At 32.2% G+C, this 26,181-nt stretch overlaps 1 protein-coding gene and 1 long non-coding RNA gene across 2 annotated transcripts in view; both read left to right on the top strand.

Annotated features, from left to right (window-relative positions):
- LOC127705498 (uncharacterized) overlaps positions 1-26,181 on the top strand; it is a 95,611-nt gene that overhangs the window by 6,567 nt on the left and 62,863 nt on the right. The window lies entirely within an intron of this gene.
- The window catches only part of LOC127706919 (uncharacterized), a 29,730-nt gene continuing 4,303 nt past the window's right edge, over positions 755-26,181 (top strand). Inside the window, exons 1-4 of the long non-coding RNA XR_007984633.1 lie at positions 755-829; positions 7,238-7,450; positions 20,074-20,186; positions 22,670-25,833. This is a non-coding gene — a long non-coding RNA (uncharacterized LOC127706919). The remainder of the gene's footprint in view (positions 830-7,237; positions 7,451-20,073; positions 20,187-22,669; positions 25,834-26,181) is intronic.

The following is a 26,181-nucleotide window of genomic DNA, read 5'->3' as shown; positions in this document are numbered from 1 at the left end:
GGTTAAGATAAGATTTGGAACAGCGTCCATGTACCTAGATATAGATATTTCTTCTTCTTTTCGGTGTAATTTTTTTTTAGTAAAAAAATTGCAAATTAGCAACTGTTAAAGCAGATGATATATTAAGTATAAAAACAAGGAGCAGTTCTGAAAGTATCTTGTTAACTTTTGATTTCAAAGATATGACATTCACCCTCAGCCGTTTGATAACTTTGATTAATGCAAACATACTTCACATGCAGTTTACAAAATAGACAGTACATAATACACCACAAGGGAAAATAAAAGTACAAGACACAATATACATATGTATATATCATGCAGTGCGTGCGGCTACTTTCCTCAATGACAAACACGTTTTAATAAATGAAAACCGAGGATATCCATATCATCTATTTTGAAAAAGGTATTTTGAATTTCTTGTAAACATCCTTGTCCTAAGCAGACTCGGGGTAATTGTCATCTTAATCAATAATCAGCTGCAATCGATTATATTACATAATAATAATTATTTTTAGTCAGCAAAAAATCTTATTAAATATAATTTAATTTAACCAATTACTTTTGAAAATACCTTGTTATCCCGATTGCGTTTTGATTACATTCTGATTGAACATTTCAAAGATAAATGATGATGTAGTGTAATGGACCATAACCAACGACAAAATGTTCATGTATATATGTTGTGAATCATTGTGGTTGATCATGTGTTTATCAAATTGATTAATGTTAAAGTTGTATCTAATAACATATCAAATAAATCCTTTTTCTATATTTTTAGTAGATTGGACAAAGACGGTGTGCCTTTTCTGGGGGTCCCAAATTGAAGGTGTGTAATTGATCAAAATCCTCAAATAATTAATTGGCTTTTTGTTCTAATCAACACCACTCTATTGTAAACTCTGCTTTAGTGAATGGCTTGCTTTTTTTTTTGGCAAACGTAAGACAACTGAAAGACATCTTATTAGCGTGACTGGTTTAAAGTCCTTGCCAAAATGTTCTGGAATGTCATTTATCATGTTTATAGAGATATTTAAAAAAGCTGTCGTCTTGTGTTAAACTCTTTCTATAATTACAGATCAGATATCTTTTCTTTATACATATTATATTTAACTGAAACTTCAGTGCGCTCAAACACTTTTGATAGTTAAAGTTTAAAGTTTATTATCAGTCTAATGTGATTTACAAATGTATATAGAAGGCGTAGTTTCTAAACGGAGACAAATGACTTTTTCAAATCTACAAAACATCATGTTTAAACTTGTAGGAAAACACTGAATAAAGTGTTGTCTTGGAAGTTTCATTTTCTATATTTGGATATGGAATGTTTTATTCTAATTTAAGGTCCGCGAGCGCGGTGGTGTTTGTGAAGTCACGTGACGCTCAAATATAGATGTCCGGAATAATAATTTCTTTTCAGGGTAGACCGTTGATTTTTATTTCAGAAGTTTGTACAGAAGAGGGATTGCATTTTAACAGTAAAATGTACGGGACTGAGCTTCAAGGCGAAATGGGATTCCTCCCAAAAAACAAATTAGGGGGGGGGGGGGGGGGGGGTCCGAGGATAATTGAACTCGGTTGATAAATTAAGATAAGATGCATGTATACATCATGATAGCTGCAAAGTTTGAAGCTATATTTAGTGAATTTTGTTCAGTTTACCGTTTCAGTGGCATAGAACCCCTAAATCAATGACGCGTACCATTTCGAACATTTTCCCCCAGTTATATCATGTCGCAACTAACATTTTGGTCAATTTCTTCTTATACGGCTTAAGGTTTACGTGTTATAGAAACATAAAGACACAAATGTATTTGGTAAAGATAGATAATTCCCATAAGATCTCACTTTATAGCTTCGATCCAAATTAGCCAAACATTCCTGAGAATGTAATGAAATATTCAGAAAATTTTTTCCGTTATCTCTTTCTGTTACGAAGGAGATGCACACACAAGATAAACAGTGAATGAGGAGATAATTCTCACAAAGAACATTGTTCGTCTTAGCAGGGTTAAAGTTAGAAGCGCATACACTGTACGATACAATATAACAAATATCTAAGCGACATATTAAAAAACAAAAATTTCACGCAAGAACAAAATTTGGCGGAAGAAAAAAAAAAGAATAAATATAAATCAATTGTTTTGTAAACAATTGTTAGCGGCGGTCTTTCCCCTCCGTAACATAATTGCTTGATTGATTGATTGGTGGATGGGTTGGTTGGTTGGTTGGTTTGTTGGTTGGCCAAAAAACACATTGGACCTAGACTGCAGGAACATGCAAAAAACAAAAGCAGATCCCTCATTCTCTATTAAAAATATGGACCAGACACCTGCATGAGTGATTGATTGGTTGGTTGATTTGTTTGTTGGTTGGTCAATTGATTGGTTGATTGATTGATTGCATGTATGGCACTTTCTCTTTACAGCTACATTAACGTCTATATTCTGACCGAACGTGAATACGTATTAATACATCCCGCACAGCCAAACGGACGCCTGAGATGTCCTCATAAAAATTGTTTCCACAGAAAAGTGGAAAGACCTAATTAAAAACCAATTGTTCAGAGAACAATTGAAGGTCTTTTTACATCAATTTTCAAAGTTATTGAAAAGAAGCTAGTTCCGGTTTACTCAAAGTTAAAATTGGCATCCAATCCTAATTTTCTTCATACTGATTCAATAAATAAATGGTTTCTATAAATTTTGAGTGACACAAGGGAGATATAGTGCTACTTCTGGTGAAGGAAATATCCCTACCGGTCTCATATGATAGCTTCTTTCACACTGATTCCAAATATATATAGTTTCTATATACTGTTGCCTATAAACCCGGAGATAATTGGCCACTTCCGGTTTATCGAACGTCACTTCTAGTCATTATTGATAAGTTAATGTATTTAAATCACAAACTATAGGAATTCCGAGTACTTTTGTTTTTGAAAAAAGTGCAAAAATGGCTACTTCCAGTTTTCTCAAGGTCACTTCCGATTGTCATTTTTTTAGGGTCATATGTCGACCAACCTTTTGTAAAAGGTCATATGGCTTTATAATGAGCCAAGTTGAAGTAATAATCAATTAACCTTATATAAAGACATTTCAAGGGCACTAACTCCTTTAAGATGCCATTAGATGGTTTCAGACCAAATGTAACATATCTTCATTACAATAAAGCAAACATTTTGCACTTGTTCTTTTCTATATATGTTTAAAAGTGTCGGAGAAAATGCAAAAACAAAGACAATTCAAAATTAAGAACTTGACCTTCACCTTTTACCTTGACTTCATGTTTAAAGTTAGGACATAGGGGCCTCAAATGAAAAGATTTAGGGTTATACGGTTAACGGTTTATGAGTTAAAAAGACATACCGACAAATTTATTTGGTAAAGTTAGATTACTGCTATAAAATTGCATCGAATCGCTTCGATCATAATTAGTTAAAAATTTCTGAGGATGAAAGGAACAATTTACAAAAAGACTTTTGTCTATATTTTTGTTTGTTACGAAGGAGATGCACACACAAGATAAACAGTGAATAGGGAGATAGCTCAAAATTGTTCAGCTTAGAATGAATGAAATTTAAAATTGCATAAACTATACGATACAATATAAGAAATATCAAAGCGACATATTGCGAAACAGAAATAGCAAGAACAAAATTCGGCGAAAAAAAAAAAAAAAATTAAAATACAATTGTTTAGAAAACAATTGAGGGTCTTTCCACCCGAAACGATATATATTGATACAAAAATATTAAAATTCAGTTTAAAATACCATTTCCAGTGTCAAATGATAGTTAATTGTATGCTGATTTCAAAAATATATGGTTTCTATACACTTTTGTTAAAAAAAAGGGATATAATTTGTTACTTCCGGTTGAAAAATGTCACTTCCGTCTTCTGGTATTATTTGATAGTTAACTCGACACTGATTCCAAAATATATGGTTATGTATACTTTTACATTAATTAAGTCCAAAACAAAGCTACTTCCAGTTTACACAAGGTCACTACATATTGGACTTTTCAAGGTCATAAGGCTTACAACCTATTGCAAAAAGTCCTATGGGTGCAATCAACAGTTGTTTTCTATGACGTCATATTTTGAGGGACAATCCATTAGTGACCCTTAGTGGTGGATTGGTTAATAATGATAAAGATGTGCATATCCATGTAGAAATGATACAGACACATTTCACATAATCAAAACTGTATGAAATTCATAGGTGTTTACCTGGCCTTTTAAAACAATATCGCTTCAGGGTACGGTTTCCTGCTTCGAAAAGAGCTACAGAGGCTGCAAATAAGTTTTCAATTATCACTGTTAAAAAAACAGGATGTTTACAGTGTTGTCCCCCTCAAAACATGTATATTTAATATAATTTTTAAAATCATTTTAATCATTCAAAACTGTTTTAATTGAAAACTATTTAACTAATTTTTACAATCAAATACAAAAAATATGATACTTTTTCACCAATTAAGTAAAAAAAAAGGGGATTTCCCTCCATGGTTATTTTTAGGCGGGGAAAAACCCCTAGTTTTGTTTACGAAACTGTTTATAACACCCTTAAGCAAAACCTTGAATGCGATATTTAAAAAAATTCTCAGCTTTTCTGAATCTGTACATTATACCGATTTTAATGGTGTCTTATTTTAACTATTGCCTCGATAAAAAGTGAAACTACAGCTCTTTGTTTATGTCGCATAGAAGTGGCATATTGGCTAGTGGCAAATAGTTTGACTGGCATATTCCAAACATTTCCTGTATCACATTTTCATTAGTTTTACAATGAAAAAAATTCATAAAATTGGGTTTCTTTTGAATGAATGGAATAAGAACTATGAAATAAGCATAAATAAAGTTACTTTAAACATATTTTGTCCCTAATAGTATATGAACTAAGTTGTAGCTGAGTTGAGAGAAACATATTGAAATAGTGTATTTCTTAGGAATGGCACTTGTAGCTTTTTGACTATAAAAAGTACTAAATATATAATATAATGATTAAAAATGTATGTTACACTGATCAGTAGTCAAGGTCAAAGTAGAAAAAATCCACACTGTTCATGTGCAACTTATGGTTTTAAATATATGAGCGAATGAATAAAAATATCATGACGTCATAAAAAGATGAAAAACATTCCAAATTTGCACAGAGTCTGGTTTTCTTATATCTGGTTGCTATGTACAAATCTGTAATATTTGCATTAAACATACCAATTTGATGCTTTTAAATTAATGTATACATGCCAAACAATATTTTTCAGAATTGTTTAACTCTATTCACTAACACATGTCTATGCTAAACCCTCACTACATTATATGTGTGTCCCTTTGAGGGTGCAATCAACAGTTTTTTTTTCTATGATGTCATATTTCGAGGGACCATGCATAAGTGACCCTTAGTGGTGGAATGGTTAATAAAGATACTTGTATAAAACTAGATATGACTGGAATCAGAATTTTCTCTAGTTTATAATAAAATAAAAATAAAGTGTACTTTTAATATAATAACACAATTCTTTTCAGAGAACATAGGGAAAAAATTGCCTAATCTGAACATAAAAAAAAACTGAAATCATTTCATGTGCATACCCATGTAGACATGATACAAGCACATTTCACATAATCAAAACTGTATGAAGTTTATAGGATTTTACCTGGCCTTTCAAAAAAATATCGCATCAGGGTACGGTTTCCTGCTTCGAAAAGAGCTACAGTGGCTGCAAATAAGTTTTCAATGTTCACTGCCAAAAAAACAGGATGTTCACATTGTTGTCTCCCCTCAAAACATGTATATTTAATATAATTTTTAAAATCATTTTAATCATATAACCTGTTTTAATTGAAAGCTAATTAACTACTTTTTACAATCAAATACAAAAAACATGATACTTTTTTACCAATTAAGTAAAAAAAAGGGATTTCCCGCCATGGTTATTTTTAGTCGGGGAATAACCACTAGTTTTGTATACGAAACTGTTTATAGCACCATATGGCTTAAGCACGTAAAAATATGTAGTAAAGACAAAGGTCAAAATCTAGAACGTCAAATTCAACTTAGACCTTGACCTCAATTTCAAGGTCATAAACCAAGGACCTCAAATCAAAATATCTTACGTCTGTATTTGATATGGTTAACGAATTATATCACCATACACATTATTTTGCATATACAAGGGGAGAAAACTGCCTTCATATGTCAACGTACACTTTCAACTAAAATTTATGTTTTACGACATGTCGCAACTAACAATTTAGTAAATATATGTTGTCGTTATCTTTAACGGTTTATGAAAAAAAAGTGCAAATAAGCCAAAATCAAAATTTAGAATGTGACCTTGACCTTTGACATTGACCTAATTTTCTTTTTTTTTACTAAGGACCTAACATTAATAGACCCCAGATCTCTTTCAATTGTGGTTTACCAGTTATAAATGCATATCACTTATATCCAATGCATAAGGGGAAATAACTCTCATATGGAGTCTCCGTAACGCTTTGGTACAATCCAATCTCAACATCCTGAGGATATAACGAGCAAATTGGTTAAACAATTTTGTCGTTATCTTTAACAGTTGTGAATGAGAAGCAAACACAAGAAAAACAGTGTTAGGTGAGATAACTCTTACAAAGAAAAGTATTCGGTTAAGCGGTATCAGTTTTTGAAAGCGCATTAACTGTTCGATATCATATGCCAAATATCAAATCGACATCTTGTGAAACAACCAAACAGCGAAAGAAAATAAATTAGGCGGAAGAAAAAAAAATATAATCAGAACAAAATCAATAGGAAACGTGGAAAGACTTAATGATAATCAGAACAAATACAATAGGCCTTTCCACAGAAAGTGGAACGACCCTAATAATAATAATAATTTTCAGAACAAATACAATTGGTCTTTCCATAGAGAAGTGAAAATACCTAATAATAATGATGATTAGTACTGAAAATGTTCTTGTCTATGATGTGCAGCGTTAGTTAATATGTTGAAATATATATGTCTAAATTATCGGTCAAATTAGTGGCACTATCTCAAAGTGTCTGTTTGAAAAAAAAAAACATCGATTCATCATTGTCTGTGTTTTACACTACGCCACTATCATGATGTAACAGATTCAAAATAGAGTGTGTGTAATATGAATAAGACAGTAGAGATTTTTTAGTATAACAAACAAGATCAGTACAGTTAATGAACCTAAATTATGTCAATAACTTTTTATGATTCATATAGATTTGCATATCCCTCAAAGAACATAACATTACAGACGGTTATCCAGTCATTGTCACTTCCAACAGGAATAGCTGTTGATTCAATCAATGAACATATCTACTGGACTGATGCTCGTACACACAGACTCTCAAGATGCAATCTAGACGGAAGCAATATGACAGTGTTGTTAACTCTTAGTTCTCCTTGGGTGTTAAGATTTGATGTTAAAAACAGGTATGTCGTTTTAGTTAGAAATTGGGCTAATGTGAAAATTGAGAATGGAAATGTGAAATGTGTCAAAGAGACAACAACCCGACCAAAGAGCAGAAAACAGCCGAAGGCCATACATGGGTCTTTAACACAGCGAGAAATTCCCGCACCCGGATGCGGGCTTTAGCTGGCCCCTAAATAAAAATGAGTACTAGGTCAGTGAAAATGAACGTCATACTAAACACCAAAACATATAAGTGAACTTAAATTAAAAAAAAATTACAAGACCAGAGGCTCCTGATTTTGGACAGGTGCACAAATGCGGTGTTTAAATATGTTTTGTGAGATCTCAATCCTCACCCTATACATTTACCTCTAGCCAATGTAGAATGAACAAACACACAGCAAAACTCAGCCTTTCTAACCGATCGATACAACTGTTTCATCAGTTGTGAGGTCTTACTCAAGAAAGCAACATCATAATGTGTTCTTTACTATATGTTTGAATGGTTAAAACGATGTATTTCGTGCTATGACATCGAACCAGTTAAAAAAAAGATTGCCTCCGCAACATGTGATAATTTCTTTTCGAAAACTGTCCTTTAATAATAGAACATATCTTCTGAACAGGAATCATTCAACCTTATCAGGTATTACTTGCCTAGCTAAAGTCAATGCAAGTGAAGACTGTAATTATTTTAAAAAATATTGCATTTACTTCGAGTTGCAATGATTGAAAGATGGCACACGTTTATTGTTGTTACAAAACTTCAAAAAGAAATAGAAAGCATATTGATCCAGTGCAACTATTAATATACTATAAGATAAGTGCAATGTACATATAGGCATATATAGTATTGAGGGTAGATATGTTAATAACATGAGCCACATGGTATTGTAACCACCCTTAGGCTATGGTTATGAAGTCTGTTAAATTTTAAAAGTTTGATCATAAGGGTATAACTAAGAAGGATTAGGAACAGCAAAATGTGGCAATATATATTATTTGTTTATTTATTTCTCTGTCCTGAGTGTTCTTGTGTTTATTCCTGTTATTTAATGTTGTCATTTTAACGGTATTTTTTAACATTGCCATATGAAAAGTAAAATAACAAAAATACTGAACTACGAGGAACATTCAAAACGGAAAGTCTCTAATTAAATGGCAAAATGAAAAGCTCAAACACATCAAACGAATGGATATTCCAGACTTGGTACAGGCATTTTCTTATGTAGAAAATTGTTGATTGAACCTGGTTTTATAATTAGCTGAACCTCTCACGTGTATGACAGTCGCATAAAATTCCATTATATTGACAACGATGCGTGAACAAAACAAACAGACATAATAGGTAAAAATGTCAAAATTAGGGGTACAGCAGTCAACATTGTGTTATAATCTTATTCACAATAAAAGCAAACAAATATTTAATAAAGAAGCACAAAAAGACAAATTTAACAACCTCATTCATTGCTTTCTTATTTGTGTATATTATTTATATTTGTTAAATCCACCCATTAAGGATTGAAAGATTTTCAGTACTGGGACCGAATGGTTAGATTAACTTTAACTCTGACGTAGAATCGCGCGTTTGACGTCAGATTGTAAACGTCACACAGGTAGAGATATAAAATAATTTTGTCGTTCAAAGTATGAAAATAATATAGTCTTTAGTTCTATTAGGCATATCCTCTGCAGAATGAAAATAAGAGGTTTACCTTGTCCTTCTTGCCGGTTGTCTATATGTTTATTGTGTATTTCTTCTAAAAAAGAGCCACGTCATTATGTTTCAAAGTAACACAAAAGGGCATATAGACAAAGCATTAGCAAATATGAAAGGCAAGACTACAAAAATTATAATAGAACAATAACACAATGGCGGGATGTTTAAGTACAGAGCTACGTCATATGTATCAGGGAAACACTAAAAGTTACACGGACAAAGCAGATAAGCTAAAATGAAAGATACTACAAACAACACAATGAGTACAGAGCCACGTCAAATGGATATCACCTAAAACAGACCAAACAGTAAAAGTAATATCAATTAAGACAAAAAAGAAAAGAATAGTATAACACGTTATTAAGATGATAAACAACATCAGTACGCATAATCTATACTTCGAGACCATCGTTTATCATTTGTGAGGTTGATACAGAATGTTTATCAACAAGGTCTTGGTACCTCCCTATGAACTTTATTTACAAAAGGACGAGACATTCTTTGACCTACTCCTGGTTCATCAACTTTCTGCTCAGACACTGGTGACGTTTTACAAAGTCTGAGTAGGAGCTGCCAGCTCTTGAATACCAAAAAGGTTGGGAAATGTATATCCCATATGCAGGTAAAGTTAGTATATTTCTACTACATGTACTAAGGTGGGGGAAATTGATAATTTCAAAATTAAAATCGTCTCGTTTGTCATAGATTCTGGTACTGAGATGACTGTGTAAGTCTAAAAATGAGGCAGAGGAAGCCGTGTCTGTTGTTTCTTTAATTTCTTGTTCTGGGGAATATATTAATGGAACATAATCAGAAAAGTTCGGATTGCTAATGGAAAGAACACCACCAATATACCTGAAAGTGAAATTAAATAACCTGGATTCTTTGATCTCCTTGTTTTTGACAAGTGTCTGAAGGAACTCCGATTCATATGAACATAAGGAGAGGTCGGCAAGAAGAGGCGCAAAGTTCGTTCCCATAGACTGGGTAATGTCTATCATCTCTTCATGATAACTATGTTTTTGTTCATGCGGACAAAGCCTTAAAAAATATTGTCTTTGTAACTATGTAATTCGTATTACTACGAATGTCTTGTAAAAGAATTAGGAATAAATGAGCACTCAGGTAATCCAACATACAAAGACATATCATTTGACAAGGATTAGATTTTGACAAATCATAAGTCCTGCATGGCTTCAATGAACATTGCATTGAACATCAAATCAGAGGACTTACCCTGATTGTATTGGATACCTAAGCTTCATCTGCATGTTCCACTAAAGAATTGTATATTAGATTGACTAAAATTCTGTCCGCAGTGGAAGAGGTTCTTCAGAAATACTGTGAAACTGTTTACTTGAGTAGTGGTATTAACCATATGTGGATTCTTCAAAATTCCAAAGAACTTCTGGATAATTTTAAATCTCGGTCTTCTTCCGAAATAAGTTTTATGAAAACTTTAAATTTTTCAACCTTGTATACCACTATGTGCAATTGAAAAATCATCTAAAAGAAATAATCCACAATGCTTTTCAACCTTAAAATGGTAGCACACGCTATAAATGTATTACTTTGGGATACCATAAGGCATTTTTTGTTAATAGTGAACAAAATGGTAAAACATGCTACAGAGAGGAACAAGTGATCAGTATGCTAGAGTTTCTTATCGACAACATATTTGTTGAATTTGGAGGTAGAATTTTTCAACAAATTGTTGTATTACGAATTACATAGTTACAAAGACAATAATATTTGAAGCTTTGTCCGCATGAACAACAACATACTTATCATGAAGAGATGATATACATTACCCAGCTAATGACTCTGAAAACGGACTTTGGTCGATCAGTCACACAGTTTTTGAACTTATGAATGCGACGTTTTATCAAATACCTGATTGTTTTGACCCATTCTGACAAAGTGTCCAGTTCAACGTGTTCTCGTTTAGCCCATACTCGGGTGAAGTCCTCAATGGAATCCATAATTATTTTGAAGTTATGGTTCCAATTGATATGTTGGGGTTCTCTAAACTAATTAGGACCATGAAAAATCACCTTTCAGAGATTTTCATGTTGAATTATATTTAGATCCCCAGTAATAACATTGGCCAGAGGGGCTGTAATTATAAGGCGAGTGGGAACAGTCATATGTCAGAGTTTTTTTTTAAGTATTGTTCTAAATCAAGGTCCTGCAATGCTTGTTTATATTTAAATACTTTGGGTGCAATGGTTTTGGTGTAACTGTAGGATACAATAGGAACAGACTGATTTTTAAAATAAATAGACATTTTAGATGTTACCTCCTTGAAAGGTAGAACGTTGCAGATGTTGTTGATTGCATCAATTCCTCTATTGGTAAAGTGAACAATTTCCTCTTTTCCTCTTTTCCTCATGTAAAGGTTCCGGTATTAATGGTTTAAAAAGATGGAAAAAGAGCTACATCACAAATTAAACTGACAAGTCTGTATATTGGGGAAAATGTATTTATGCATCCTTTTTCAAGTGCAAAATCTCTCGAACATTTTAGAAAATTAACAGGCAGTAAAAACAGAAAAGTTCTAATGTAATGTAACCCTAGCGGATGATAAATATGTGAAAGAAGGTCATCAAAGATCCCAGAGGGCGATCTAGATTTGGAAGACTTTTTTTAACATTAGGCCGATGGTAACGTTTTTGCCCATGACTACGTTGTTGTCGTCGGGTAGTATTAGATAAACTTATTACATTAACATCACTGCAGGCTGGACTTGACAAATTTCCAACTCCTCTGTCATTGCAACCATATGGCATTGCAGTTCCAAGTTCCCTTATTCAGAAATTGTCTCTATCTTCTCGAAAAGGAGTACTTAGTACAGTGCTTTTTGTGTGGCTAGCCATAACACCTGGTTAAACCCATCATGTTTTCTTAAAATGTCCTTTACCAAGTCAAGAATATGACAGTTGTTATCAAATAGTCTGTGTCTATGTATGTTGGCGTTTGTTTTTGTAGCAGTTCAGTGTTTCTGTTGTTCTGTTGGTTTCCTCTTATAGTTGATGTGTTTCACTCGGTTTTGATTTGTGACCCGGATTTGTTTTCGCTTACTGTGGATTTATTAATATTCGTTGGATACCAATTTTCGTGGGTTTCGTGGGTACAGGTGAACCACGAATTCAAATGTTCAACGAATAACATATTTTGAATATGCTTTGAATACAGAGATTGGAAAAACCACGAAATCAAATATCCACGAATATGCAAGTTTTCAGCAATCTACGAAAATTGATACCCACGAAAATAAATTAATCCACAGTAATCGATTTATGACTATTGAACAGCGGTATACTACTGTTACCTTGATACAAGTAGGTAAATTTTGAATAAAGATCAAGGATAATACTACGTCTCTTGGTATATACGTAGACGCAGCAAAGTGCTTGAATAAAGTCATCAAAGGTACTAAAGCTACTACAAAGGTATAAGAATTAAACGCACGTCTCACCTAAAAAATGTTAATCCTTGTATCTTTTATGACTATATTGGTATGCCATATGCGCGTTTTGTCTTTAAAAGATAAACCAGTGACGCTCGAATCAAAAACGTTTAACAGACTGAAATAAAGAGAGCTTATAAGTACAAACTACTTAGTAACTCGTTAGTGATATGTAATATATTCAAATATTTTCTCAAAGAAGTTCGTAAATAAATGATTTAAAATGGTCGTTTATAGATAGAATTTAAAATATTCCATATCAAGTTTATACTTGAGATAAATTTATAATCCTACTTTGTTTGCTATATATAGACAAAACGAAAAGTAAGGTCTGTTGATTCCTGCACGTGTGCACTAAGTAAATAATCTCATATAGATTCACTAACAAATTGTGCTAGATACGGTGAAATCGTTATCAAATAACAAGTTACAATAGTTTTTGCTGATATGCAATTCGATTTCTTAAATTTAGTCATGATGAACAAAAATTCTCCTGCATTTAAGGATACCGCCAAAAGAATAGGTAAGTTAAGTACCAACCATACCTGATACGTAGCAGATCGAAGAACGTCTAATAAACGATCACAAAAAAATAAGATGAATATCATTTTATAGTATTATAAATTGCAATACTTCGTTGATTAACATAGATAAACAGTCAGATTGAAATTTGAATTAAATAATAACTTGTTAAAATTTATATGTAACCTTTATAAATATTTTGATAAAACTTTTAAACCTTAAATGAAATATTATAACCGGTTACGCTGATATTGTATGATTGTTGATGACCAAAATGCCACATAATGAAACATTTACAGGTCACCATATGACAATCTGGAAATTTTTTGACAACGGGCTAAGTAATACATTAATATTTTTGTTATATTCTATAAAAAAAGCAAAAATCCTGAACAAAATACATAAACAATAATTAATTTGCAACTATTAACGGGAAAACAATAATGGGAGACCGTAAACAACGACAGTCACTGGATTTCGGGCTTCTTTTGTGTGGACAGACAAATATATAATGTGGTTGGGTGTAATATGTTGTTAAGTCCTAAACCATACACTAAGGTTTGACATGATTGAAACAACACAACACCATAACAAACTTTTAGAAAGGGTTTGAATTATCTTATCAATACTAAACACACAAACAAATTAGTAAAAAACAATTGAAATCCATTTACTTCAATTGATTACAATTTATCATTAGGACTTGCCGTGTTTGAACGCTCCAAGAGGTTTCATAAAAAAATGATTTGGAATGTTGAACATGCTGCACCAGTTCTGGTTGGGTATTATGTTACCACTAGAACTTCCTCCTCCCCGATATTCAACAGTTACAGACACAACATCAGATGCGTTTTATCTCAGTTTCACACTTTAAATTTAGAAGTCACATATATCATATCAATTGTATCATAACTCCTGCAAAATAACCATGATTACAGATGGATTTTATGGGTAATGGTTAAAAAAAAAATAAAAAAACAATAGTATCTTTACATCGGGTGCTCAAGCATTATATCATACATTGCAGATTCATAATAATTAATGATATAGATTCATTTATCCAGTAAGAACAAGTATCTTTGTTAAGTTTGGAGGACGTGATTTTCAACTAAAAATCGACATTCCCATGGGAACCAACTATGCCCCTCTTCTTGTCGACTTATTCCTTAATTCATATCAGGCTATTTTCATACAGGGACATCTCAGAAAAAAAGAAAATAAATTGGCAGCATCTTTTATTTTTACTTTATCGCTATGAAGATGATGTTCTGTCACAAAATAATTTAAAATTTGGTGACTATGTTGAACGCATCTATCCCATCGAACTTGAGATAAAGGATGCAACAGATACAGTTAATTCTGCCTCGTATCTTGAATAACATCTTGAAATTGACAATGAGGGTCGGTTGAAAACAAAGCTTAACGACAAAAGAGATGATTTCAGCTTCCCTATTGTGAACTTTCCATTTATATGTAGCAACATTCCAGCAGCGCCTGCATACAGGAGTATATATCTCCGAGTTATTATGATATTTCAGGGCTTGTATTTCCTATCATGATTTTTTGACAGAGGGTTGCTGCTCTCAATGAAGCTATTAAACCAAGAGTTCCAAGTAGTGAAGTTGAAATCATTCCTTCGTAAATTTTACGGACGACTTCGCGAGTTAGTTGACCGTTATAGAATATTTGTTTTACAGATGATAGCGGATATGTTCCTAAAGTCGTAACCACATCATGTACATTCCCACCACTTCTCTCCGAGTGCGACTACCGAATTAGCCTTATTACCGGGTTTGTACTAACATGAGGAACACAATAGGTGCCACATGTGTGACAGGATCTGCTTACTATTCCGGAACATCTGAAATCACCCCGAGTTTTTCGTGGGGTTCGTGTTGCTCATTCTTTAGTGTTCTATGTTATATTTTGTGTGCTGTTGTATGTCTGTTGGTATTTTTAATTCTCTTTTAGACATTGTGTTGTCAGTTTGTTTTCGACTTAAGAGTTTGAATGTCCCTTTGGTATTGTTTTACTCTATTTTACAGTTAAAAACCTTACTTTTCCAATTATGTTCCTTTCTTATAATGTGTATATATTATAAGAGCGCGTTATCGTTCATTTTTTATTCAATTTTTCTAAGTGTGTCTGGGAAATTACTGTTTAGTTGGATTTTTTTTCATAGAATTACAGAAAGTTATAGGCAGTTGCAACAGTTATCAACTGACCATGATCTCATTTCAAAAGGTCTATTGATCAGGTGCTTTTTCATGTATCTGATTAAACATTTATTAAACTCTTTATCACAATTTGCAATTTGCAGTTATTGTTGATTTACCAGAATAGCCATCTCACTATTTTAGAATAATAGTTGTTCATACTGTCAAAAACCTTTTCCAAATACTGATGCAATTTAAATTAAGACCAGTATTTCGACATTCTTTAAATCTGATGAATGAGACCATATCTACTGGACTTAAAGTCTAAACAGAAATATAAATCGCCTGATAACTGACCTTTTTCTAATATGATGTCACGATGCAAGACATTTCAATATATCTTGTTGGCTCTATCTGATCAACATCAAGACCTGAGCATCGTTGCAGACATAAATTGTCGAAAGTGCATCCTTAGCAGTAAAATTGGTAGACACTAACTTGGGTTTGCCACGACATAATATTGACATTTTCTTTAAATAACAAACATGTATTCAAAATTGAACATTTTTTTTTAAAAGGACAAGGTTCACTTATGGCGCAAAAGGGCCTGAAATATTAACTTTAACATAAAACACCAAAAAGGTCACAATTTGGTTCGTGAATGGGTCTATTTCAAAATCCTTAATGCTAAATAAATCAGTTCTTTACATAAAAGTAGATGATATTTCCAGAGTAAGCCCATTTTGTACATTTTGTCAAAAGATGATGATTTTGTTCAATTTTTAGAAACACTTTGGCCGCCACCTACGATCCAAAATGTTTTGTAACCGAAATATTCCAATTTTGATATAGAATTTATCAATATAAAAACTTTTTTGGATCGTGGATGGCGGCCAAGGTTAATTATGCCAAAAACAATTACAATTATGGAAAAAAATTACCGACATTAACCTTAACATACAAATAATGGTCATATAAGGGGTCATAGCTTCATAAATTTTAAAGGAAGGTGCCAAAAAAAATACATTTTTGTCTTGATAGTATTATCACAAGTATTTCTATGTAAAATTTGTAATTTTTGGCCTGATTTAAAAAAAATCAAAAATTTAGGGCCAATTTTAACCCTTCGTGAATTTTCTCCTTTGAGATCATGCATGCAGTACAATCTGTTTCAAACGATAACCTCCATTTTGAAATGTTTGTAACAAATCTAATGCACTGACATCTTTGATTTTCTAAAACACACACACATATATATATATATAGTTGGCAAAAAAGAAACGTTACATGCTCGTAAGATCATTTATATTTTTTATAACAAAAAGTTGATAACAATTAGTTAATGGAATAGTTAGCTAACATAATTTAAAGAGAACGATAACAAGTGTTCTCTATTTAAAAACAATATTGCACATTTTTGGACAGTTTTAACAGGATGAGTACAGAATTCAGGTTAACATGTCAATACCTTGTATGACCTCCTTTTCCATTTATGACCGCCTCCGTCGCATTAAATCAATAAGACGTCGAATAAAGTCTTGAGGGATGTTGTTCCATTCCCTGAAAGTACTGTTCGGAGCTTGGCGAGCGTTTCCGGTGAATTTTGGCTATTTCTGATACGTCGTCCAAGTTCGTCCCAAAGATGTTCAATTGACGATAAATCTGGAGACATTGCTGGCCATGGCACCACACGAATATAGTTAACCTCCAAAAAGGTCGTCGAAATGTGTGCCACGTGACAACAGGCGTTGACCTGCTGAAAAACGTGGTTAAAACGATGTCTTCGGAAAACGGGAGAACAACTGGAGCCAGAATGTCGTCCCTATACCTTGTTGCATTTAGGTTACCAACGATGATTTTGAGCTCTTTGCGTTCCTGGTAGGCTATTCCGCCACATACCATAATTCCGCCACCACCAAACCGATCTGTTTCCTGTACGCACGCATCAGACAATCGTTCATTGCGCCTCTGGTAGACCCTGGCTCTGCCGTCGCGTAATTTCAAGTTGCATTTAGATTCATCGGTAAAAAGAACCTGTCTCCATGTTTGCCTATTCCATTCAGTCCGTACCCGAGTCCATTGAAGTCGCACCATCTAGTGACGCTGCGTAAAGATAGGTCCCTTCAACGGACGACGAGCTCTAAGACCAACTTGACGCAATCGGTTACGAACTGATTCAGCCGATATTCTGTCTTGAGTCATTCCTGGTGCCAACATCCCAATATCGGTTTCTCTCTCATTTTTTTAGTATACGGGGCATTGTCTTACGTGTAACTTTTTTAAATTTTTTAATGCGACCTTTTGTTAACAATCGTGTTCGACACAATTAATGACCAAACGGAGAACTCGATTCCATCTCTATACAGGTAAATTTTAGAAAACATGGTTATTTGTTTGAAATCAGAAAATGACGTCACGTCATTTTCGATATTTTTACAAACGAGTAAATTTGATAGATAAATCATTCAGGTTACTAGTTTTAATCTTGAAAATGTTTGAAACCAATGTAACGTTTCTTTTTTTACCTTGTATATACATATGTCGTTTAAAAAAACAGCCCAACAATTTTAGATCTGTAAATTTTTGGAAGTAAATTTTTTTGTTCTTCCCTGGCCGTAAAAAAATTGCTTTCGCAAATTTACAAATTTAACATTGTTGGGTTGATATTTAGTCGAATTATATATACAGAATGTATTGTCAGCCTTCTATCCGATGGATGAAATATGTCGTAGTGTTGTCACTGGTTCAGACGAACTTATATATCTATATATACTATATATATATATAAAACGTCTGAATAATAGTCAACGGGTTTTCCCACAAGGGCGCTGGATCGTTACGAATAACGATACATGTACACAATAAATGAATTATATAAACGCCTAAAAAATGTACAAAACAACACCAATAACAAAAAAAAGGAAACTATAAATGTAATTATTTATAAATATTTCGGATAACAGATATCCTTCATCAGTATGATTGTGATGTTAAATGAATCATATCAATCTACGTTGATTAAACTATAACAATCTTGAAATTTATACAATAAAACAGTTAAACTGAACATCATAGTTTAGACGCTTGTACAATTCTAAAATGTTTAAACATGACATAGGTTATATGGCTATTTACAACAGAGACTGCAAAGATATGTTTCAACTAAAAATAGTAATGTGCGATATAAACGAGCACAATTCTAAAATTTAAACGATGGTACAAGAACGATTGCGTCAATAAACATTCAAAATAAACAGCACTGACCGATCTAAGTTTGTAAATATTTCAAATTTGACAACGGTAGAGTAATGACAACAGAGGCTGCTTATTTAAACATCCCAAATAAATAGCAGTTAAAACATTATAATACATTTTGACTAAGGTTAAATAGTTGAACGTGAGTTGGTACTTTTATATCCCTCTAAAATGACTAGAACCAAGCAATTTAAACTGGTATACTCACCAAATAATTAATATATATATATAAGGAAGTTGATATCTTAGAATATAGATTGCTCTCCGTAAAAAAAAATCGAGCTTTTGTGTTATAAGGACATTCTTATCGTTTAGTCCAAATAGTGTACACCTCCTTTAAAACAAGTACTCATTTAAAAAACCTGATTGAACAATTAAGCACGTCAGTCGCACTTTTTGTTAAAAACAAGCTCACCAATCGCTGTGAAACCAACACAAAAACCTTTGGAAGGCCAGGTTAATTATGAAATTGAAGTTAATCTAATAAACAATTATCAAAAATGTGTGCCAAATATTGCAAATGCAATCAATGTGATGGAGTAGACATGTTTGATTTACAGAAAATAAGCTAAAATACGTATAAAAGGACACTTATCGAGTTTTTTGAACTCTAATATCACAAACTATCTTAAATTAAACAGCAAGATGTTAAACCTATATTAGTCTGTTCCATCTTAGTAGTTGTACATATATATATATATATATATTAATATTTTATACTTGGACCTTTCAGTTTCTTGTTTATGAAGAATACATAAATTGAAGAAAACATATTTATTACGAATATGACTCTTTTTCAAAATTTTTTTTATATAAATTAATATAAGTCATGGAGATTTCTTGTTTTGATTTCCATCAAACATAATCTTTTGTTTAAATATGCGTAAGAAGTTATATGATTTATGCCATATATGTGTGTATATTTTCCTGTGAAATCAACAATACGCTCAAATTACCAGAGTTTATTATATTGATGATTCAAATATTCAGTGAAATCAAGAGTGCATTGGGATATAGAAAAATGCTCTTGATGACTTTTATTCTGCAGTAACACTCATGCTAAATGAAGTCTCTGTTTTATTGTTCGGGATGTAAAAACTAGCTGTCTCGTCTGGTCCGAGTTAGATTTTGAATACTATGTCACTTTGAGGGAGAGTATCATGCTCCTTTTGTCAATGACGCTTAGCAACATCCACTTTTATGGTCAGTAGGTGTCCTGTGAAAAGGCCAAATTTAAGACACTTCCAGTATATTTGTTTAACAAACATTTTCAAATATGTATCTTTATCTCAGTCGCCCCTCTACGCACAACATACCTATCTCTTAGGAGTAAATTTAGTAAATTAATGTTTGATTTAAGGGGCAATCAAATGTTGTTTTTTTTTATAATCCTCATGTAGCAGTGTCCGCCTTTCTCTTAATTGTTTATAAATAAAGTAATAGTACGTTCATAATCAAACACACATTGAACATGCTGAACTTTAATTTCCTGTATTTGTCACCCTTTGATTTGACTTTCAGGTGGATGTATATAGTTGAACGGCAGTTTGGAATATCAAAGTCTAGAATTGATTTATCCGAAAAACAGACGATCGTTAACTTTGCACCACTATATGTTTCTTGTATGGATATAGGTACGTTGTTACTAGTTATCTATATATGTTATTGTAAGATATTGTATATGCAATTATTGATGATGGGTCGAACTATATATCTATCTGCATAATTATGTTTATGAATAGATGTACCAACATTTTTCGTGCAAGCTTTTTGTGTGTGTGTAAAAACACAAAATAGGAAACATTTAAATACTCGTGTACTCGCTGTTTGTATGAGAAAAACATGCCGTCGATCGTGCATTTATAGTTAGAAACTCATCATGTTCATCAAGTGTATGTAATATGAAAAGAGGGAAAAATTTCTGTTCAAAGTCAAGTAAAATATTGTTCTTGCCGGGAAAACAAAATTGTCTCATAATTTATATTTTATATCTCTCAGTTTATATGATATTCCTGGCTTGTATTTCCTATGAAGATTTCTTTGATAGAGGGTTGCTGCTCACAAAGAAGCTATTAAACCTAGAGTTCTAAGTGGTGAAGTTGACAGCTTCCCTTCGTAAATGTTACGCCATCACGAGTTGGTTGACTGTTATTGACTATCCCTTTCACAGATGATACATGTAGTGGTTATGTTCCAATTGTCGTAATTACACACTCCTGCGCCCTTGTCCACAAATATGACCTACCGAATTAGACTTATTACTGGGTTTCTTCTTTCATAAGAAACACGACGAATTTCACATGAGGGGCAATATCTGCTTACACTTCTGGAGCACCAGCTGCGATCACCTCAGTTTTTGGTGGGGTTCTTGTTGCTCAGTCTTTTTTTTTTCTATTTTGTGTATTGCGTACAGTTGTTTGTCTGTTTGTCTGATTTTTTTTGATAGCCAAAGCGTTTTTTATCGACTTATGAGTTTGAATGTTCCTGTGATATCTTTCGCCTCTCTTTTTTCAGGTTTCTGTTTAAAACAAAACATATGCAACTTAACATATGAACGGCAGATACACATGTTGAAGTTATGCACCTGATATAAATAAATTGTCAGAGGAACTTGTGTTAATCTTTTAATTTGCCAGACTAGCTATCCTTTTGTTCAGCGTGTTGTTCAAAGCAATATCATTTAGTGTAGTTAGCGTGTGCTGTGATTGTTTTTCTAATCCTTTCTAATCCCACTTGTTACAATGTATATTTGTATGCTTATTATCTCATGAATTCAGTTGTGTTTATTTATTCCCAGCTAATTAGACATCTCAAAGTAAAACATGTAGAATTGTGTTATTTTGCCCGTTTTTATAGCGAACAAACACTAATGACATTTAGTGTTTTACTAAAACCATATTTTTTGTTGATGCATTATGGCCTGCGGAAATGAATGATATTATTTATATTTTTTTAACTGAAGGCTTTTTTTCCATTACACTCATTTGGTGTTTAATTCAACCATTCTACAGGTAGCATGGCTAAGCAATAGTTTATATAAATTGACTTATAAAATGAAAAGTAAATAAATTTGGTGTTTTTTTTTTGTAAGAAACAAGAAGACTAATGTTTTTTTTTGTCTTTTTTTTCCATTTGCAAAAGATTATTATAAAAATTATCTTCTAATTGTTATATCGACATATCATAATTTAATTTATTCTAACGAGTCACATAGTAATCCTTTAAAAGGGAATTGAGTAAAACCTATAGTTAGAATCATAAGAAGATGTGGTATGATTGCTACACCAGAGATAGAAGTAAATAATTATAGGCCATCGTACGACCTTCAACAATTAGTGGGACCCATACCATATAGTCAGCTGTGAAAGGGTCCCGAAAGGACGAATGCTAACAATTAAAACGATAAAACTAAAGAATTGATTTATGTAAAAAGATGATGATCAAAAAACGAATATGGTACGCCGAACAACTGACAACCATCAAATTACAGACTCCGGAACTCTATATTAAGAAAATAAAAAAAAAAAAAATTATGTTTATACTCGTATACTACTTAGATATTTATCAGATTGAAATTGGTGCTTATTAGGAAGAATCAATCATATTGTCCATTTGTTTAAAATTGACATGAGCATATAACATTAATAACCTATATGTCAGAAAAAATGCGTTTTATAATTCTGATGTAATATATTTGACTATCTTTTTTCATCCTACATAGCCCAGACAAGTTGTGAAATGATTGTTGTCAAGTTTAAAATAGATTTTTTTTTTCTTAAACGGAAAAAAGAAAAACACATTATTAGTGTTACTATTGATTTCGTCGCTTTACTGCAGGTAATTTTGGAAAAATAAAAACCGAAAACACATAATATTATATAAAAAGAAATACAATGACAAAATAAGTATAGAAAGTTTCATGTTTTTCTTCCAAATAAGTCTATTTACGATGTTATGTAATGTGTGGTTATACCGTGATGGAACACATACATGGGAATTGGTCCAACCTCTTTTATCTGTGTTTTTTTAAAATGCAATATTTAAAAATTAACCCCGTTGTCTTCATACGTTACGGATGACATATACATGTTAGACTAATTGTTTTCAAATTTTGTAGACACTGATGAACAAATAGTGTATTGGATTAATCACAGTGGTGAAATGAAGTCAGCTAATGTTGATGGTTCTGATGTTACAACAATCATTTCAATTAATCGTTCTGGATCTATTTACTATGCTATAGGCGTTTTTGGTGGCTATATTTACTATGCAAAAGACAGTCAGTTGTTAATACTGGATAAAACACAAGGATCAACGCCGACTGTTCTGCATAATGATATCAGCAGAATTAACAGTTTATTTTTATTTAAGCAATCAGGTATGTAAATAATCGGTCAACAATAGGTATTATCATAGACCAACTGGGTTACACCTCAGTATAAAAGCATACTTAGTTTTTGTACAAACAATTTTAAAAAGACATTAGCTACGAGATATAAAAAAATTAGAATATGATTGTTTTGTTCAATCATGAAGGAAAGTGAAATAGTTAAATAATAATTCACTTTAAGCAGCCAGTTTGGTTCAATTTTGTCATAATAAGCTAAGAAATATCGCTAATGAATTATTCACTTGCAAGTCCATACAGTCCTTGGATGGTGTAAACTTCCCACTAAAACCATAACCATACACCATTCACCATACGCTCTTACAGCATACACCCTGTACCATTACACCATACACGTTACACCTGTGCACCATACACCTTACACAATACACCATAATGCAATTTAATTTAAAAAAAAAGCGTGCGACTACAACATTATTTATTTATTTTAGAAAACGAATGTTCATCACAATATTGTAAATTAATGTATAAAATTAAAAATCAGTTCTTATCAATATTTTGCATAGTTTTAAATGTCGTACACCATTCCTGATCGCACGTTACACCATTACACCATTCCCCTTACACCATACACCATAGCACCATACACCTTCTACCATTACACCATATGCCATACACCATTACACCATACACGTTTTTTTGGGAAGTTTACACCATCCAAGGGCTGTACTTCGATCTCATTGAATCCGTATCCATGTAACCATATTTGATCCTAAGCTAGAGTTGGGTTACGCATAAGTTAAGCGTCTTCAGTTATTAAAAGGAAAAGCATGTCAACATTGAAAGTGAAACAAGGGTAAGCAATTTGATTGACTGATTCGATCAACAAAAACTGATTTTTGTACAGGTAAAAACGTTGATTAGCATATTTTTTTCACCTATAATGTAAAACTTACAAGACCTAGCAAAATCCAATTGCACGAGTTTGCTATCTAGTAATATATATGTTTATGTCTATATCGGGCTATATGACCGTCGACACTCTTCGGAGGTTACCTCGATGGTTAATTAGATGGCCTGTAGGCTAAAATACACACAAACACTGATACATATTATCAGACACTGGCATTGTAAATTGTTTATTTTATACTTTTTATCATTTATATAAAATTGAGAATGGAAACGGGGAATGTGTCAAAGAGACAACAACCCGACCATAGAGCAGACAACAGCCGAAGGCCACCAGTGGGTCTTCAATGCAGCGAGAAACTCCCGCACCCAGAGGCGTCCTTCAACTGGCCCCTAAACAAATATGTATACTAGTTCAGTGATAAAGGAACATTAGATATATATGTTTGAGCATTTTGTAAATCAAATATGAGAATTTGAGTCAAATCGATGCACATGCATTTGACAGTTAATGTCCCTTTAAGAACGTTTATTAGTCATACATTATCTATAATTTGAACACGAATGCATTCATTGTAAGTGGACGTATTTCGACAGAAAAGGAAAACGTATACATTCATGAGACTGGATCTAGAAACTAACAATTTCAAAATAAACACTATTAAAATATTATCAGTTTATTATTTTAAAGCCTTTCAGAATAACTGTGACTGATAATGATTTACACCTAATTATTTACACTTTAGTAGTATATGGATGAAAATGATACATGTATAGCCGTTAACACCGTGATTCGTATATTTTGTGACCAACATGTACATAAATCAGCGTAAATTCGGTTTACCTTCTGATTAAATTAAAATATGAATACCACTTCGCAAACTCATCCTACAATGCCTTTAAAATCTTCAAACACGTGTAGTAAAGCATAACTTATTTTTGTGCTATAAGAACACATGAATTAAATAGGATACAGTCTCTGAAAGCAATCAAACATTAGATATGACATAGACACTGGTTTTAGATAATTAACCCGTTTTCAATCAGTTGTAAAAACTTAAACAACAATACTTTGAGTAATAATTGAAATCAATGTTCTTTTTTTAATTGTGTATTCACATATTTAACAAATATTGATGCAACATTGTCTGACATGTGTTTTTAAAATGATTTCTAATTGCTTGATGCTTTTTTTTATATAATCAGCTTTTACTCATATGTAAATACATGTAGCTAGTTATTCTAACCAACTGTAATTGCATATGTTCATCCCAGTGTTGCCTTAATGTGTTGCATACATACTATTAATGTTATGTATTTATTCTTTAAGGTTCATGTTATATAATATTGGTTTCACAAATAACACGTTTTAACAGTGGTTTTTTTTTATCTAAATAAAGTAAATTTGTTTTAGCTGAATATATGTTTGTTTACATTTATTCACTTTTTATTCATTATCATGATTATAATGTATGTTGACTTTTTATATAATACTTTTAAAATACAGTGTAATACATGTTATTGTTGTTAACGTGACAACAATTAATAAAAAGTAATTTCAGTGTTCACGACTGAATTGTTATTTATAAAGTTGTACAACACAAACACGAGGTATGTAAATGATCTTTTCAATGAAATATACTTCTTATGCCTATAAGTATCAAAACAAAACGATGCGGTATGATTGCCACTTTGAGATAACTCCCCACTAGAGACCACATAACGTAAAGTCTTTTTTATTGAATATCATTATGTTTTAAAATCAATGGTAATCATCAAATCTTACTGTTCACATATTTTTTTTAATGATTTATACTTACTTTCTACAAACCATTAAACTTCTTGTCGAAGTCATAGAAGACGTAAACAAAAATATATAAAACAAACTCTGATAGATATATAAATTCTTTTCTTTTCATTTTAATAGATGTCACCTAATATGATACAGCACCATAAATAGAGGACTGAATTCAGGATGAAATGTATAAATCTTAGAGGCAGCAAATGGAAATGGGTAAACTGTTGTATGTTGATGCCTTGAATAGTATTACATTGTAGTAGATTATAACTTTTCAAAGTAAATTTGTTCATTTTGTCAAACGAATACATTTCTATTGAGAAAGAAGGAAGAAATAATTAGATAAACACATACATATAATTATAGATTGGTCAACTCTATAGTACTGAACATAAACCATTATAAAAAAAAAAACGCAAGTCATCGACATTGAACATTTTGAGGTAGGGTCATCTGGAAATGGTATATCGACATGTTGGTTTTATATGCCGCGTGATGTTTAGTTCCTATTGAAAAAAAAAAACAACTAAAGAATTTGCACTATTTTTCAATGATCACAAATATTAGTGATAAT

Source organism: Mytilus californianus, unplaced genomic scaffold, assembly GCF_021869535.1.
Source record: "Mytilus californianus isolate M0D057914Y unplaced genomic scaffold, xbMytCali1.0.p SCAF_6, whole genome shotgun sequence".
NCBI lineage: Eukaryota > Metazoa > Mollusca > Bivalvia > Mytilida > Mytilidae > Mytilus > Mytilus californianus.
Note: the sequence above shows the minus strand (reverse complement) of the source record. Positions and strands in the feature narration are given on the sequence as shown.